This window comes from Anoplophora glabripennis, unplaced genomic scaffold (assembly GCF_000390285.2).
Source record: "Anoplophora glabripennis isolate ALB-LARVAE unplaced genomic scaffold, Agla_2.0 scaffold522, whole genome shotgun sequence".
In the NCBI taxonomy this organism is placed as follows: domain Eukaryota; kingdom Metazoa; phylum Arthropoda; class Insecta; order Coleoptera; family Cerambycidae; genus Anoplophora; species Anoplophora glabripennis.
This window is the reverse complement of record NW_019416807.1, coordinates 248,587-265,433: the sequence shown is the minus strand read 5'-3', so window position 1 is coordinate 265,433 and position 16,847 is coordinate 248,587.

Sequence of the window (16,847 nt, the reverse complement as noted above, 5' to 3'; positions counted from 1 at the left end):
GTTTTATAAAAAAAACTGTTTTCCTCACATTTGTTTAAATAAAAAAGTTAGCTAATAAAAGTTTTTGACTCACGAGACGGGAGATGTCTTGTATTATGTTCCTTTAGACAATTTTACAGTAATGTCGCGGATAGGAATTTTTTCGAGTTTCTCTTTTATTTTCGCTAATTTTCCTGGTGTAAAGGAGGAATAATGGGAACGATGCTGTCGTGTTTCAAACACAGGTATAGAGGTTAAATTTTTATTGTTGTTGGCTTGTTGGCCTCTAAACACGGTCTAAAATTTTAGAACTAGTTTGGACCAGTCCTAAGCCTGAATAAACTGAGAAGGAGGGCAATGACGAGTTTATAAAGTAAAACATTTAAATCCAGATATCCAAAAAATGGTTGTTCAAAACTATATTTACCGGGTATACCTTCTTTTAGAAAAAACGTCAGAGAAAAAGATTTTTTGATTAAAAATTCATTACAAAAAATGTATGTAAAAAAATATATGTAAATTACTCTAATAATTTTCCAGCAAAGACCAGATTTCAATTTCTCGTGGTAGAAAATTCCCCCTATTTTTATTTTATACAGACCTTTTGGAGACACCCTGTACAATATTTCATGGTATTAACAAACCGATCTGTATAATTTTGTACTGTACAAATAATAGTCTTCAACGTAGAATGTATGTTCCTGTGTAGAAGAGTATTTTCGATTTAACCGACAATTTAAAAGAATGTGGTTCCTAATTTAGTCGAGAAACAAACGTGATGGAATAAATAAATCTAAACAGGTAAGCGCAAAACAAGATGTGTCTACGTCAACTCATGAAATTGCAATTGAAGCTGGCACGTTCAAACGGGCCGTCGACAGTGCATTAAAATTGCAAGGTTTCATCCTTACAAACTAAGTTGTTTCTCTATATAACTTGTATTTGAAAAATATTGTCATCTTCTGTGGTGCCTCCAGGGATATATAGAGATGAGAAAATATACATCTGTTGTAGGCGTAGATACTTTATATGCAATTTGAGTTGTTCAGATATGAAATATTCACTAAAAATTGAAGATACAGATACAAACTGGGTAATCATAGAACAAATGAAGTTAATTTTTCTTTCATTTTCTTTCTCCAATGTATAAAAGTTTGTTTCTTTCTCAATTCACAATTCAAACTATTCGTTTCCATTAAAAGTACCTATCTAAATTGTGGCTTGCTGGTTGGTACTAATTTATGCATTCTGAAATTTTTACAATTCTGCATGTATTCTGATATAATTGTAAATAACTCGATTATGTATTAATCGATTTTGATTATTTTTTGGGTGTGGACTTTTGCTTTCATCTACAAATTTTATTGTTATACAGTGTTTTTTAAAACTCACAACTCCTACAAAATTGATGTATGGTAATAATATCCGTTCATAACTTTTCCTCTTTCGGGAAATAATGACAACTATTTTTTATTTAATAGATGATACCATTTGGAAGTTATTGGGCGTCTTATAGAATTTTGATTAAATGAGCGATTTGGGTTCAAAAAATATTTTTTAAATGTCTACATTATCGTGCCACCCATATTACAATACTTAAAGTGTTAGTAGTTAGTCACTGATTTTATAGGTTGACTGTAATTTCAGTTTGATTTTTAAGTCATTGTACCTGCCATTTCTTAATGAGTGTTTACTTACGATAAAATATACCACGTTACTTCATTTTTCGATATGGATACACACGACGAATTAGAGTTATTTACAACTTAATTTTATTGAAATAATTCGTAAAAACAATCAAATACAATAAAACATGGAGATAAAAGTAACAAAGTTGAGGTTATTAAATTTCGTACAACTTATTATAAAAACTGTTCAAAATGACCACCGTTGTTTCTACAACAAAGGTTAATTCGGCGAAGAAAGTTAAAGGACACACTTTGCAATGCTTAAGGGTTATTTTTTGAAACATTTATGGCATTTTGGGTATGCCTCCACAACTCAGTTCAGTGTTACATGGGGATGTGTGTTGTTTTCAGAGTGCAAAGATAATAGTCGGAAGGTGTTAAGTCTGAATGTACAGGTTAGTTAAAAAGAAATTATCCCCTCTGCCGATCCATCGACAAGGGAATCTTTGGTTCAGGGTTCAGATACTGCCGGACATTTACAGTGAAATGTGGTGGAGCGCCATCGTGCATAAACCACATGTTTTCTCTGAGTAATAACGGCACATCTACCAATAACTCGGGTTATGCAAAGAATCTAAATAAAATTTCCCATTCAGTCTATTGGGTAGAATAATAGGGCCAATAATAATGCTACCCCAAACAAGAGCAAACTGAAATTACAGTTAACCTACTAGCACTTTGTTAAGTATTGTAATATGGGTGGCAAGATAATGTATACATTTATAAAATACTTTAATCAAAATTCTACAAGAGGCCCAAAAACTTCCAAATCATATCACCTATCAAATAAAAAATAGTTGTCATTGCCCCAAAGAGGAAAAAGTTATGAACGGATATTATCACCATACATCAATTTTGTAGGAGTTGTAAGTTTTAAAAAACACTCAGTATAACATCAAAATAATGAAAATTGAAAGCAAAAGCCCACACCCCAAAAATAATCAAAATCAAATAATACGTATTCGAATAATTTACAAAATTCAAAAAATTTTCACAAACTTTGAGGCCAAACAAAGCGATTTTGGATATAAGTGAATTAGCCTAAATCTGCCTATTTTGAATCCATGAATCTGTGGTCTTCCGTTGTACACGTTATTCAGGGACACCCTGTATATAAAATTATTTAAATTCTCGATCCAAAATATTTTATAGTAGGTAGTTGCAGAAATAATTAAAATAGAAGAACAATAACTCTGTTTTTACAGTAAACCTTTGATAGTTTTTTATNTAACACTGGAGTCCCATACGGGAGGCAATCGAGCTTAATCCAGATTCGTTCCGCACGGGCGAAAATGTTAGTAAATTCAACAAGGCTTGTATAGACGTATGACATAAAGTGAGCACAATAAATCAAAGAACAACGTAATCATGATAAAACAAGTTAAATGTGAAACAAAGAGGTCGTTAATGCAATATCTGGGCAGTCACGATAATATACATATTTTAACATGTAATAAAATATAATGAGCAATCTATATTAATAATTGTAACAATTTTATATTAGAAAAATATACGCCCTAAGCGTAAAACAACGAAGGCTAAACATACACAGAATTATCATCATGAAACATCTACATTTTACGTATAACGTAATCGTGGCAAAAACAAGTTAGATGTGAAACAAAGAAGTCGTTATTGTAATGTCTGGCAATAAGGACAATACATATAGTTTTAACATGAAATAAAATAATGGGCAAACCTTAAGTATAAATATAACAATTTTACCTTGGAAAAATATGTGCCCTTGAACATAAAGCAATGGAAGCTAAACATACAAAGAATTATTATCATGAAACAGCTATAACCATCACAATCATAAGATTACATAGAACAATTAACAACAAAGTACTTAAAGAATATTACCTGCTAACTAATAACACTTTAAACAATTAACTTCTCACTACTTTGACACACTGCCCGCCGATCGTCTTTCTACCTATCTGCACACTGTTCTCACCAACTACTTATCTTCGACTATTTAGGCTTCCTTCGAGAATTTCCTACCTAAGCGTTAGTTTTTGCGCTTTCTTCTATCGACCGTTAATATTACTTTTTCATTATTATACAACACCTATGTAACAGGTGACGTGGAAGTTGATAAGATAAGTACGGTTTTGCACAATATTTTATTAGTGTGCTTATATTTTAAACTTCTATGCTTCTTTATTTAAAATTTATTTTGTTAAGGTAAAAATTATTTATTTCTATTTCTAGATGAATAAACTTTATCCAAAATAGCATAGAAATGTATGAAATGTATTATTGAACCGAAATAATAAAGGAAAATATTCCCTTTTAAATTTAAAATAAAATGTATACCTATTTTTTTTCTTCGCGAATCCATAGTTTTTGGTCGATTTAGAACAAGGCTGAGGGAATCTTGCTTAATTTAGAATAAAAATAGTACAGTAGGTAATTGAAAAGTTAAGAAATCCAATCGTTTTCAAAATAAAAATGGAACGCTCTCGGCGCTGGTTCCGTTCTGGTGTTAGGTCTGGACATTTTTGATTTTGGAAAACTATCCTCTGTGAGTGGTGAGACTAGGCACTTCATAGGGTTATGGCACCGAAAATTATTTGGGTTAGTGTTGACGCTAAGGTCGTTTTAGAATTCAAGTTTTAGGTTTTGTTGATTTCGCCGATTTTAGAATGGAAAAGTGCATAAAAATATTGTCGCCATTTTGAGCGGTCGAGGTGGTATAACATTTCGTCGCAAACGCTGTCAGCATCGTCTGAGATAATCTTGGTGACAACTGTGACATTGCGGGGGAACAAACCGAAAATTTTCAAAACATGGGTGAAAATACGTTTTCCTGCCCTGCGTCCTTCGATCTGCATAGTAGGCGCCTGCGATGATTTGTCTATGGATTTCTATTGTTTTGACAGGAACTACGCCTTGTATTATGCTTGCAGAAGGTATGCTGAAAATTTTCGAAGTATGGTATAAATTTCGTATTGCATAACATAAAATTTTCTAGTAGGACAATGAAAACAAAAATTCATTCCGGACAAATTTAGAGCATACGGTTATATTTTTTATATTCAAATATTTCCCTATTAGTCCAGTCGTTGAAGGTAAAATACGGCGTTACTGTATAATTTTACCAAACAGCACCGGTTTGCACCAAAATCAACCCTTAAAGAAAACCGTACTGATTAAAATTTGCAATCAAATATAGGGAAAATAAGAATTTGATTTGTATATGGATTTAAATTTTTTTATTTTTTATAGCAAACATTTTTTTTACCTAAAATATAGCTATAATGTGTATTCATCAATGTTCATCAATATACATGTTCTGATATCTGCAAAAATATGCGATTTTTTACCCATTACTCGCTTATAGCTGTTTTACATTGACAATTTATTCATCAATTAATTCATGAAGTAGCTTCATCACGAAATTGGACAAGTGTAATGCACCAAATCTGCTGTCAAATAACTTCATGAATTTATTCATCAAGTTCTTGACGAATTAGAACATGTTCTAATTTTCGTCAATTTCTTCGTGAAGTTCAGAAGTATCAACCCAACAGATTTCCAGCCTCAGATCAGTAATGAGGTTATGTTATTGGAATATGTAAATAATTGTGTGGCGTCGTACTAGTTTTGCATTGTTTTTACTGATGTGTTACTTACAAAAACTAATATTTATAAAATATGTGTCGGAACGGCACCGCTGTTGTATCAATACAATTATGAGTAGAAAGCTGACATTTTTGAAATTTATTTGCTTCTTTGATTCATTGGTAGCACTGATTCATGCGTCAAAAAACTTGATAAAGTCTGTAGCAGTGTAAAACGACACTGTTTACCAATAAATTCGTGAATTAATTCATGAAGAACTTCGTCAATTTATTCATGAATAAATTGTCAATGTAAAACAGCTATTAGTTTTTATGCTATCAAGGCCTTCAAAAAACCATTTTGTAGGTTTTTTCAAGGGCTATAAGATCAAAGTAAAATTTTCTTTCAGCCTTTATTTTTGTAAGGGTTTGAGCTAAAAGGGCTTGAACAAGTAGCTATTTACGAACATATGCAAACTTTAAACGGTCATATCTTAATTAATTTTTATCCTACAGAAAAAAAAAAACAAAATTTTCAAGAAAGCAAAACCCACAATTGTGTACTCTACAAAATTTTGCGTATCATTAATAGTTTTTGAGTTATTTTCAAAAAAAGACAATTTTTTCAAAAAATACAAAAGTTCTCTTTTCACTTCAACCTCAACTTTTTTCAAAACTAAGCACCGGTCAGATTTCTAGAGCATATTACAAGTACATAAATGAAGTAAATAAAGTGGTAATGATTATTTTCAATTTGGGTGGTAATTAGGGGGTAATTTTCATGTTTTTTTGCCGCCGAAAACATTTTTGGTTAGAAAATTTACACTTTCACTCGCGAATAAGTCGAAAAGTATTGACTCAGAAAAAACTTTATAAGTAGAACAAAAGTTGCTTAGAATTAGTCAATATATCCATTCCCATATTTTGAAAGAAATATTTTTCACCCCCGAGAAGGGGTGGCACCCACCCCCAAAGTAAAATCAACCCCCGGTACAAGGTCAACTTTGAAGTAGAGAGTAAATAGGACCTAAATCCAAATTTTTATGAAAATCGGTGTTGTTTGGCAAAATTATATGAAAAAATGGTCATTATTGACTAGACCATATAAAAATATATAAAATCGTTGTAGCCTATTCTGAAATCGAATATAAGCGAAAGATTTCTAATTACATATAAACTCTAATTCCCACCGGTACTTAATATTTACTGTATCATTATTAATACTGTTAATTATTTTCGGGAGCATAACTTCACGTGGTTAGAACGCAATGCAGTTGAGTTGCTCGAATTGCATACTTCCACATTTTCGTGATTCTCAACATTCCGCTCCGCTATACATAATTTAAATATTCGTTAGCGGTGTTTCAAATTGCAACCTCGTTTTATTTCAGGATGAAAATATTACACGGGGACAATTGCCTTTGGAAGTTATTGACTCACAAAAATAACGACAGTATGAAAACTGTTGAACGATACGTTTCGTCTCGAGGCCTTTAGGCTTCATTTACTGTGACGAATTCGCTGTATCAGCGTACTATGGCGCCACCCTCCGTCTCATACGAAACAAAATTGGAAGTTCTCGTAGCATTTAAGATGCCACGATAAATTTGTTTTATTGGTTACTGGACCCCTCTGATTATAAGACGAGGGGATTTTTCCAGACTAGCTTGCGCCTACGGAGGACTTATAATCCCGGGGAGGATTTAAGTTTTATTTTGTTCCGTATATATGTCCGAGACGCTCTGGTCTGAGGATTAATATATGTTTTTAATGAGATTTTTCTGATCCCATGAAGTTATTGTTTCCAGTAATTAGTTTCGGAGTATGTGAATTACAAAAAATATGAAAGAAATGTACAGTGATAACACTAGCATTTTATAGTTTCAAGGTGTATAGTATTTGTTTTCAAACTTACAGATCTAGCATCTATGGGGAACTTTAAAATCCATGGTATACTCTAAACCTGTAAAAACCAAGTAGGCCAAGCAAATAAAATTTTTACTCCAAAAAAAGTCCTATCCGCGATATTATTGTAAAATTGTCTAAACGAACATAATACAAGACGTCTCTCATCTCGTGAGTCAAAAAAATTATAATTAGCTAACTTTATTAGTCTATTTAAATAAATAAGTGAGGAAAACAGTTTTTTCACTTTGCAGGGAAAACCATCAATTTTAGCGAAAAGTGACTATGAGACAGCTGGTAGGGAATAAAATTATCTACAACAAGAGGCTTGTTAAATTAAAATCGGTTAATAAACAAAAAAGTTATTGCAAAAAAACAAAAAAGTGCCCATTTTTTAATTTGTTTATAACCATCGCATTTATTGTTAAAATTTTATCAGTCATACTTTAAAAATGTGCCAAAAGTGGGTGCTGTAGGTGCAATAGTTTTCAAACAATTCAATTTGTTTATAAAGGAGGCTCCAAAAGTTATGAACTTTAAGGCGTACAGGTGTTAATTTTCAACCAAACGTGATTCTGAAAGCGCCATTGTAATCTTAAAGACGTAATTAAGCGACCTACTAAAAAATATCACCGTTTTTTGACATTAACATTCTCAAATTGTGTATTAAAAAACTGCGTTTTTCTCTTATAAACAATTTGAATAAAATTGTTGCTATTTATGACACCTTACCGAAAATAGATGCAATGCTGGCAAAAAAATACAATTTTTTTTTAAAAAGTACCCTCTACGACCAACAGGAGCCAAGATAAGATTTCTTTTAAATCGTAGCGCAATTGTTTATAAACATTAAGACTTGAATTTTTCACAAAATAAAGTTTGCGACGTAAACTACGATTTCCCGTGAATTGCATTGAAAAATGTGGAAAATTAACGACTCACGAGCCCTTTAAAGAGAAGGTACTTGCTAAGTAAACTGTCCGGCGTGGTGATGGGGGAAGCTCGTCCAAGCGAGTCGCGCGCGCGAGAAAAGTGAAATTCAAAGTTCTAGAAACTTATTTTTTTTTAAACTGGGTAGCTCGACGAAAAAATAATGGGCATAATTACGAATTCGTAGAATAGCCCTGAACCCCAGAAAAAATGCATCTTTTATAATTAATTTTTTTTAATTTACAAAAATGTCACAAAAATTATTGTTAAACGAAATATTAATTAAAATTTCAATTTCGGAATTATTTTACTATTATTAAATAAATAAATGAAGCTATCGTTCATTTAAAAAGTTATTTTTTTTACATATTAAGGCAAAGTAAACTTGTTTTTTCAATATTTTGTTAGCTATTTAATTACGATTTAAATGTAAAATTAAAGTAAAAATTCACAAATTATTTTCAAATTATTATTTATTGTTAAAAGATTTAAAAAAGAATAAAAAGCATTTGAATTTATTGCAAAATTCTCAAAATTAAAAAATATTAAAAATAACGCGGTCGATAAAATTACAATTTTAACTTCCTGAAATTTTAATATATAAAGTTTTTTTATTATATTTATTACTAATTTTATAAACATAATCAAAATTAATTCAAAAAATATTAATCACAACCATTTTCAATAATAGATATAAATAATGCAATATAATACAATTTAAAATTTAAAATTTTTTCTATTTTTATGAGAAATAATAATTTGAAAATAATTTATGAATTTTTACTTTAATTTTACATTTAAATCGTAATTAAATAGCTAACAAAATATTGAAAAAACAAGTTTACTTTGCCTTAATATGTAAAAGAAATAACTTTTTAAATGAACGATAGCTTCATTTATTTATTTAATAATAGTAAAATAATTCCGAAATTGAAATTTTAATTAATATTTCGTTTAACAATAATTTTTGTGACATTTTTGTAAATTAAAAAAAATTAATTATAAAAGATGCATTTTTTCTGGGGTTCAGGGCTATTCTACGAATTCGTAAATATGCCCATTGTTATTTTTTCGTCGAGCTACCCCAGTTTAAAAAAAAAATAAGTTTCTACGATGAATAGAAGCCGAGATATTGCAAAATTTACAGCGCGCACTTCCCCCACCACCACGCCGCCGGCCGCCGGACAGTTTACTTAGCGAGTACCTTCTCTTTAAAGGGCTCGTGAGTCGTTAATTTTCCACATTTTTCAATGCAATTCACGGGAAATCGTAGTTTACGTCGTAAACTTTATTTTGCGAAAAATTCAAGTCTTAATATTTATAAACAATTGCGCTACGATTTTTTAAAAAAAGATTCTTATCTTGGCTCCTGTTGGTCGTAGAGGGCACTTTTTTTATTTTAAAACTGTATTTTTTTTCCAGCTATCCATTGCACCTATTTTCGGTGAGATAGCATAAATAGCAACAATGTTATTCAAATTGTTTATAAGCGAAAAACGCACGGTTTTTTAATGCACAATTTGAGAATGTTAATGTCAAAAAAACGGTGATATTTTTTAATAGGTCGCTTAATTGCGTCTTTAAGATTACAATGACGCTTTCAGAATCATGTTTGATTGAAAATTAACGTCTGTACAGAGGCTTAAAGTTCATAACTTTTGGAGCCTCCGCTATAAACAAATAGAATTGTGCGAAAACTATTGCACCTACAGCGCCCACTTTTGGCACACTTTTGAAGTATGACAAAACCCTCAACTTGTCATAGGTTTTATAAAATTTTAACAATAAATGCGATAGTTATAAACAAATTAAAAAATGGGCACTTTTCTTGTTTTTTTGCAATAACTTTTTTGTTTATTAACCGATTTTAATTTAGCAAGTCTCATTTTGTAGATATTTTTATTCCTTACGAGTTGTCTGGGAGTCACTTTTCACTAAAATTGATGGTTTTCCCTGCAAAGTGAAAAAACTGTTTTCCTCACTTATTTGTTTAAATAGAAAAGTTAGCTAATACAAATTTTTGACTCACGAGATGAGAGATGTTTTGTATTATGTTCCTTTAGACAATTTTACAGTAATGTCGCGGATAGGAATTTTTTCGAGTTTCTCTTTTATTTTCGCTAATTTTCCTGGTGTAAAGGAGGAATAATGGGAACGATGCTGTCGTGTTTCAAACACAGATATAGAGGTTAAATTTTTATTGTTGTTGGCTTGTTGGCCTCTAAACACGGTCTAAAATTTTAGAACTAGTTTGGACCAGTCCTAAGCCTGAATAAACTGAGAAGGAGGGCAATGACGAGTTTATAAAGTAAAACATTTAAATCCAGATATCCAAAAAATGGTTGTTCAAAACTATATTTACCGGGTATACCTTCTTTTAGAAAAAACGTCAGAGAAAAAGATTTTTTGATTAAAAATTCATTACAAAAAATGTATGTAAAAAAATATATGTAAATTACTCTAATAATTTTCCAGCAAAGACCAGATTTCAATTTCTCGTGGTAGAAAATTCCCCCTATTTTTATTTTATACAGACCTTTTGGAGACACCCTGTACAATATTTCATGGTATTAACAAACCGATCTGTATAATTTTGTACTGTACAAATAATAGTCTTCAACGTAGAATGTATGTTCCTGTGTAGAAGAGTATTTTCGATTTAACCGACAATTTAAAAGAATGTGGTTCCTAATTTAGTCGAGAAACAAACGTGATGGAATAAATAAATCTAAACAGGTAAGCGCAAAACAAGATGTGTCTACGTCAACTCATGAAATTGCAATTGAAGCTGGCACGTTCAAACGGGCCGTCGACAGTGCATTAAAATTGCAAGGTTTCATCCTTACAAACTAAGTTGTTTCTCTATATAACTTGTATTTGAAAAATATTGTCATCTTCTGTGGTGCCTCCAGGGATATATAGAGATGAGAAAATATACATCTGTTGTAGGCGTAGATACTTTATATGCAATTTGAGTTGTTCAGATATGAAATATTCACTAAAAATTGAAGATACAGATACAAACTGGGTAATCATAGAACAAATGAAGTTAATTTTTCTTTCATTTTCTTTCTCCAATGTATAAAAGTTTGTTTCTTTCTCAATTCACAATTCAAACTATTCGTTTCCATTAAAAGTACCTATCTAAATTGTGGCTTGCTGGTTGGTACTAATTTATGCATTCTGAAATTTTTACAATTCTGCATGTATTCTGATATAATTGTAAATAACTCGATTATGTATTAATCGATTTTGATTATTTTTTGGGTGTGGACTTTTGCTTTCATCTACAAATTTTATTGTTATACAGTGTTTTTTAAAACTCACAACTCCTACAAAATTGATGTATGGTAATAATATCCGTTCATAACTTTTCCTCTTTCGGGAAATAATGACAACTATTTTTTATTTAATAGATGATACCATTTGGAAGTTATTGGGCGTCTTATAGAATTTTGATTAAATGAGCGATTTGGGTTCAAAAAATATTTTTTAAATGTCTACATTATCGTGCCACCCATATTACAATACTTAAAGTGTTAGTAGTTAGTCACTGATTTTATAGGTTGACTGTAATTTCAGTTTGATTTTTAAGTCATTGTACCTGCCATTTCTTAATGAGTGTTTACTTACGATAAAATATACCACGTTACTTCATTTTTTGATATGGATACACACGACGAATTAGAGTTATTTACAACTTAATTTTATTGAAATAATTCGTAAAAACAATCAAATACAATAAAACATGGAGATAAAAGTAACAAAGTTGAGGTTATTAAATTTCGTACAACTTATTATAAAAACTGTTCAAAATGACCACCGTTGTTTCTACAACAAAGGTTAATTCGGCGAAGAAAGTTAAAGGACACACTTTGCAATGCTTAAGGGTTATTTTTTGAAACATTTATGGCATTTTGGGTATGCCTCCACAACTCAGTTCAGTGTTACATGGGGATGTGTGTTGTTTTCAGAGTGCAAAGATAATAGTCGGAAGGTGTTAAGTCTGAATGTACAGGTTAGTTAAAAAGAAATTATCCCCTCTGCCGATCCATCGACAAGGGAATCTTTGGTTCAGGGTTCAGATACTGCCGGACATTTACAGTGAAATGTGGTGGAGCGCCATCGTGCATAAACCACATGTTTTCTCTGAGTAATAACGGCACATCTACCAATAACTCGGGTTTTGCAAAGAATCTAAATAAAATTTCCCATTCAGTCTATTGGGTAGAATAATAGGGCCAATAATAATGCTATCAATGATATCAAACCAAACATTAATGCGAAATTCATGCTGATAATGTTGCACTTTGATAGCATGAGGATTTTCTTGAGCATACACAATGACATGTTCATTGTGACTATTTATTATTCCGCTTCTAGTAAAATGGAATTGGCAGGTACAATGATTTAAAGATCAAATGAAATTACAGTCAACACACAAAATCAGAGCCTACTAGCACTTTGTTACGTATTGTAATAGGGATAGCAAGATAATGTATACATTTAAAAAATGTTTTTGTGCCCAAACCGTTCATTTAATCAAAATTCTACAAGAGGCCCAAAAACTTCCAAATGGAGTCATCTATCAGATAAAAAATAGTTGTCATTATTCCCCGAAAGAGAGAAAAGTTATGAATGGATGTTATTACCATACATCACACCAAACACCAAAATGTGTAGATTGAAAGCAAACGTCCATATCCTAAAAATAATCCAAATCAAATAATACGTATTCGAATTATTTAGAAAATTCAAAAAATTTTCTCCCCACATTTGAAGCCATCTAGCGGCCAAACCAAGCGATTTCGGATATAGGTAAATTAATCTAAATCTGCCTATTTTGAGTCCCCGAATCTGTGGTCTTCCGTTGTACACGTTATTCTGGAACACCCTGTATATAAAATTATTTAAATTCTCGATCCAAAATATTTTATAGTAGGTAGTTGCAGAAATAATTAAAATAGAAGAACAATAACTCTGTTTTTACAGTAAATCTTTGTTAGTTTTTAAAGAAGCTGCGATTGTGGACCATTTGTTAATGGTTAGAAATTTTGCGCTACAAGAACGATTGTTTAGCTGACTCTGACATTTTACACAGACATTTGAAACAAGGGTAAGAAATACAGAAAAGAGAGGTCTGTTAACGATGTTGCCAAGGGAGTTACGATGAATGCTTCCTACTTAATATTTATAACTGATAGTTTGCACATCACTCCGCCAAAAATCCTAAGGAAATATATTGAAAAAAATATTGCGAATGTCTCGGATTGGCAGTCCACATATAATTATCAGACAGGTTTGGTAACAATTTGAAAATCCTTCACGAACTTCTAGTCGGAGTTTAAGATTTGTTCTGCAAAACGGTAATTTCATAATGCACATGCTCCGTACGAGACTGCTGCAAAAACAAACCGAATTCAGGTGTCAACTTCTGTCAGGTAGTGAAGTCACCAAATAAAGGATATGAGGCTTTGTAGTATAGGAGGTAACGGCTGTACCAAGTTTGAAGCCTATATCTTCATTGGTTCTTGAATAATTGACCAAAAACTATGTTTCACTTCATCACACCAAAAATTTAAAGGATAGTAAGTTCCATAGGAACCAGGAGAAAAACATTACTTCCAGTTTCGAAAATTTGTCGCAACGTCGCTGTTACGTTCCGTATTTTTTTTATAGAATTTCAAAGGGCACGCATCAATTAAGCCGCCGTCTACCGTATATCCACTTCATTAAGTCACCTGGAAATAATCATATTCTCTCTCCATTATGAGCCGCCAACATCAGTTGGGAACATTTCACGCAACATCCTGCATCCCATAAGGTCGTTACGGCATCTGCGGCCAATAACCTATATATTGGTTTTCCGCTTGTCTCCCCAATAATTACCCAGCATGATTCACGGTTTCGGGCACCCACCCACCGATGTGTCGGTTCTGCGTTTGTGAGCCGAGGAGCCGGTGCGCCGCCTCTTTCATGGCTCTTAATCGAATTTAATGTCGGAGCTGAGGCGGAGTGGCCGCTTTTTGATTAGACACTGAAAAATAGGAAATAAATTTACTAGATTACGGATGATGTTTTCACTTAATTAATCGATTTAAAAAATATATGTAGTGAAAAACTTAGGAGAGCATCTTTGAAATTATTTTGTGTGTATGTACAGGGTGTATCATTTTTGTACGTAGTTTTGTTTTAAGAAAGACTAAGTTATTTGAAAGCTCTTGTCGTGGAATACGATTGGTTGTCTTAATTTCATTATCCCTTCCTGGGTCTCGTGTGATCAACACTGATTTATTGAACCGCATGGTCCTTGGGCTGACGTTCGATCACTCCCGACGTTGGCTCCGTAGGGGATTCTGATGTGGCGTCCGCGCAAGATTTGAATTGAATTTTCCAGCTGACTGTGTGGATTGCGGGCGCCTCTAAAGGGTTGTGATCTTGAAAATTAATTTTGTTAATTGTGACCTTCAATTTTCGAAATTTTGCCGAAATTAGAAAGATGGGTGAAATTTTTAACGCTTCTTCCCATGTACTGTAAGCATCGTCTGTTACAGCTGAGGGCATTTTGGAGGTAATCATGGCTTTGCGAGAGGGAAATTTCGAAAATTTTCTAAACATGCGTGAAAATATCTTTTCCTGTCCTGCGCTTTCCCATCTACACAGTAAATCATCTGCGATGATTTAACTGTGATTCCTTTTGTTTTGTCAGGAACTACGCCTGATATGGAACTTTTTGAAAGATCAACGAATTCTTTCACTTTTCATATTGGAAAAGTTTCCCCTATACAGGCTGTTACAAATTTCCTTCTCACTACAGGGATCTCGGAAACGCTAAGAGGTACGAAGTAGCTTAAATGGGGGCAAAGTTGCGTAATCACCGACATTATGCCTCTAAAAAATCAAGGCTAACATGACTAGTTTTCGAAATATTTGAAGAAACCGAAATTCTGGAAATACGTTTTTGTTTCATTTCAACCTTCTTTGAAGTGATATTGAAAAAAGAAGAACACTTTCTCATGGTCACTTTTTGCCCTCTATCGAATGGCATAAACAATTTTTATATGTAACGTTTCGTCTTTCCAGGACCATCATCAACTTCATTTTTTTAAATACGACCCTAGAAATTTTATTGCATTTTTTGCCAGGCTCCATGACCCCCAATACTGTACTGACTCGGCCCGAACCAGATTCAAACGTTTTGTCCCGAAAAATTCATTCAAAAATTTTATCGTACACTGTAAGTGTCGTTAGACCCTGTGAAATCCATCTAGTTACTTAAACTATTACCACCGCGCGTTACAATAAAACATTTATTATTATTAACTATTACCATCACTTGGTCATACATAACTCAATAAGTTGTATCAAAATTAAAACATTACAATTTTAATTTTATTATGACAAATTAATTCTTAAAAATGCATATAAACAACCAAAACACCAACTTTAAAAAATTTCAGTAAATGTTCAAAAACATTTTCGTTTTCGCAGAGGTTGAAAATGAAGATCAGCTTAATATTATCGGAATTTATTATATCTGTAACCGCAACTGTGAAAGAGCATGTCAGATGTATTTGTATGAATATCCTGAAAAAAATATATCGGAATTTGTTTGAATTTTGAGTGCTCGGCAAGCCTAGAAATAACTGTGGACACGGGAATAAAACTAATAGTTTTATTTTAATGCGTGGTGGTAATAGTTTAAATAACTAGATGAATTTCACAGGGTCTAATGACACTTACAGTGTACGATAATTCAATAAACAAAGAAATCTACATTAAAAATAGATAAATTTGGAACAAATACACTGAAGATGAACTTTTCGAGGCAGAACGTCTGAATCTGGTTCGGGCTGAGGCAGTACAGCATTGGGGGTCATGAAGGCTTGCAAAAAATATAATAAAATTTCCAGGGTCTCGTATTTAAAAAAATTAAGTTGATGATGATCGTGAAGAGACGAAACGTTACATATAAAAATTGATTATGCCATTCGATAGATGGCAGAAAATGGCCATCTTTTTTCAATATCACCTCAAACAAGGCTGAAGTGAAACAAAAACGTATATCCAAAATTTCGTTTTTTTTTTTCAAATATTTCGACTTTGACTTTTTAGAGGCATAATGTTGGTTCCCTGATTACGCAACTTTGCCCTCATTTAAGCTAGTTTGTATCTCTTACTGTTTTCGAGATCCCTGTAGTGAGAAGAGAATTTGTAACAGTCTGATATTTCTACCAATGCAATAGACAAATGTATATAAACTGAATATTAAAATATGTATTTCAATTCAAATTCGATTCCAAGAGTTGCGTTAGTTTTCATAAATAACCTTTTACTTGTGATTTATTATTTTGTCGCCCATAACAAATAATTATGAAAAGTTGAATAGCCTGAAAGTACATGTGTCCTCTTTTTAGAGGGGCATTCAACCCTCTAAGGGTATTAATCAAAAGAGTGACTCATGCGACTTAATTCTGAATGTCTTTCTACCGATTTAGTCTAAGATACTGCAACAGACAGTCGTTCAAACCTAACTAGAATAGGAAAGGTTTACAAAATAAACAGCTGATCTCTTTTCACATAAACTGCACATTAATTTAAGAAATTTGAGTTATTTTTGTATTTTCGTAAAAAAAATATTAAACTTAAATATTGTATTTTTGTAAAAAATATTAATTATACATTGTATACATGTATATAATATACATTAATATACCCCATCATATTTACATAATATACCTATTTAATTTCTTTTATCAGTTTATTGGATAAAAAAATG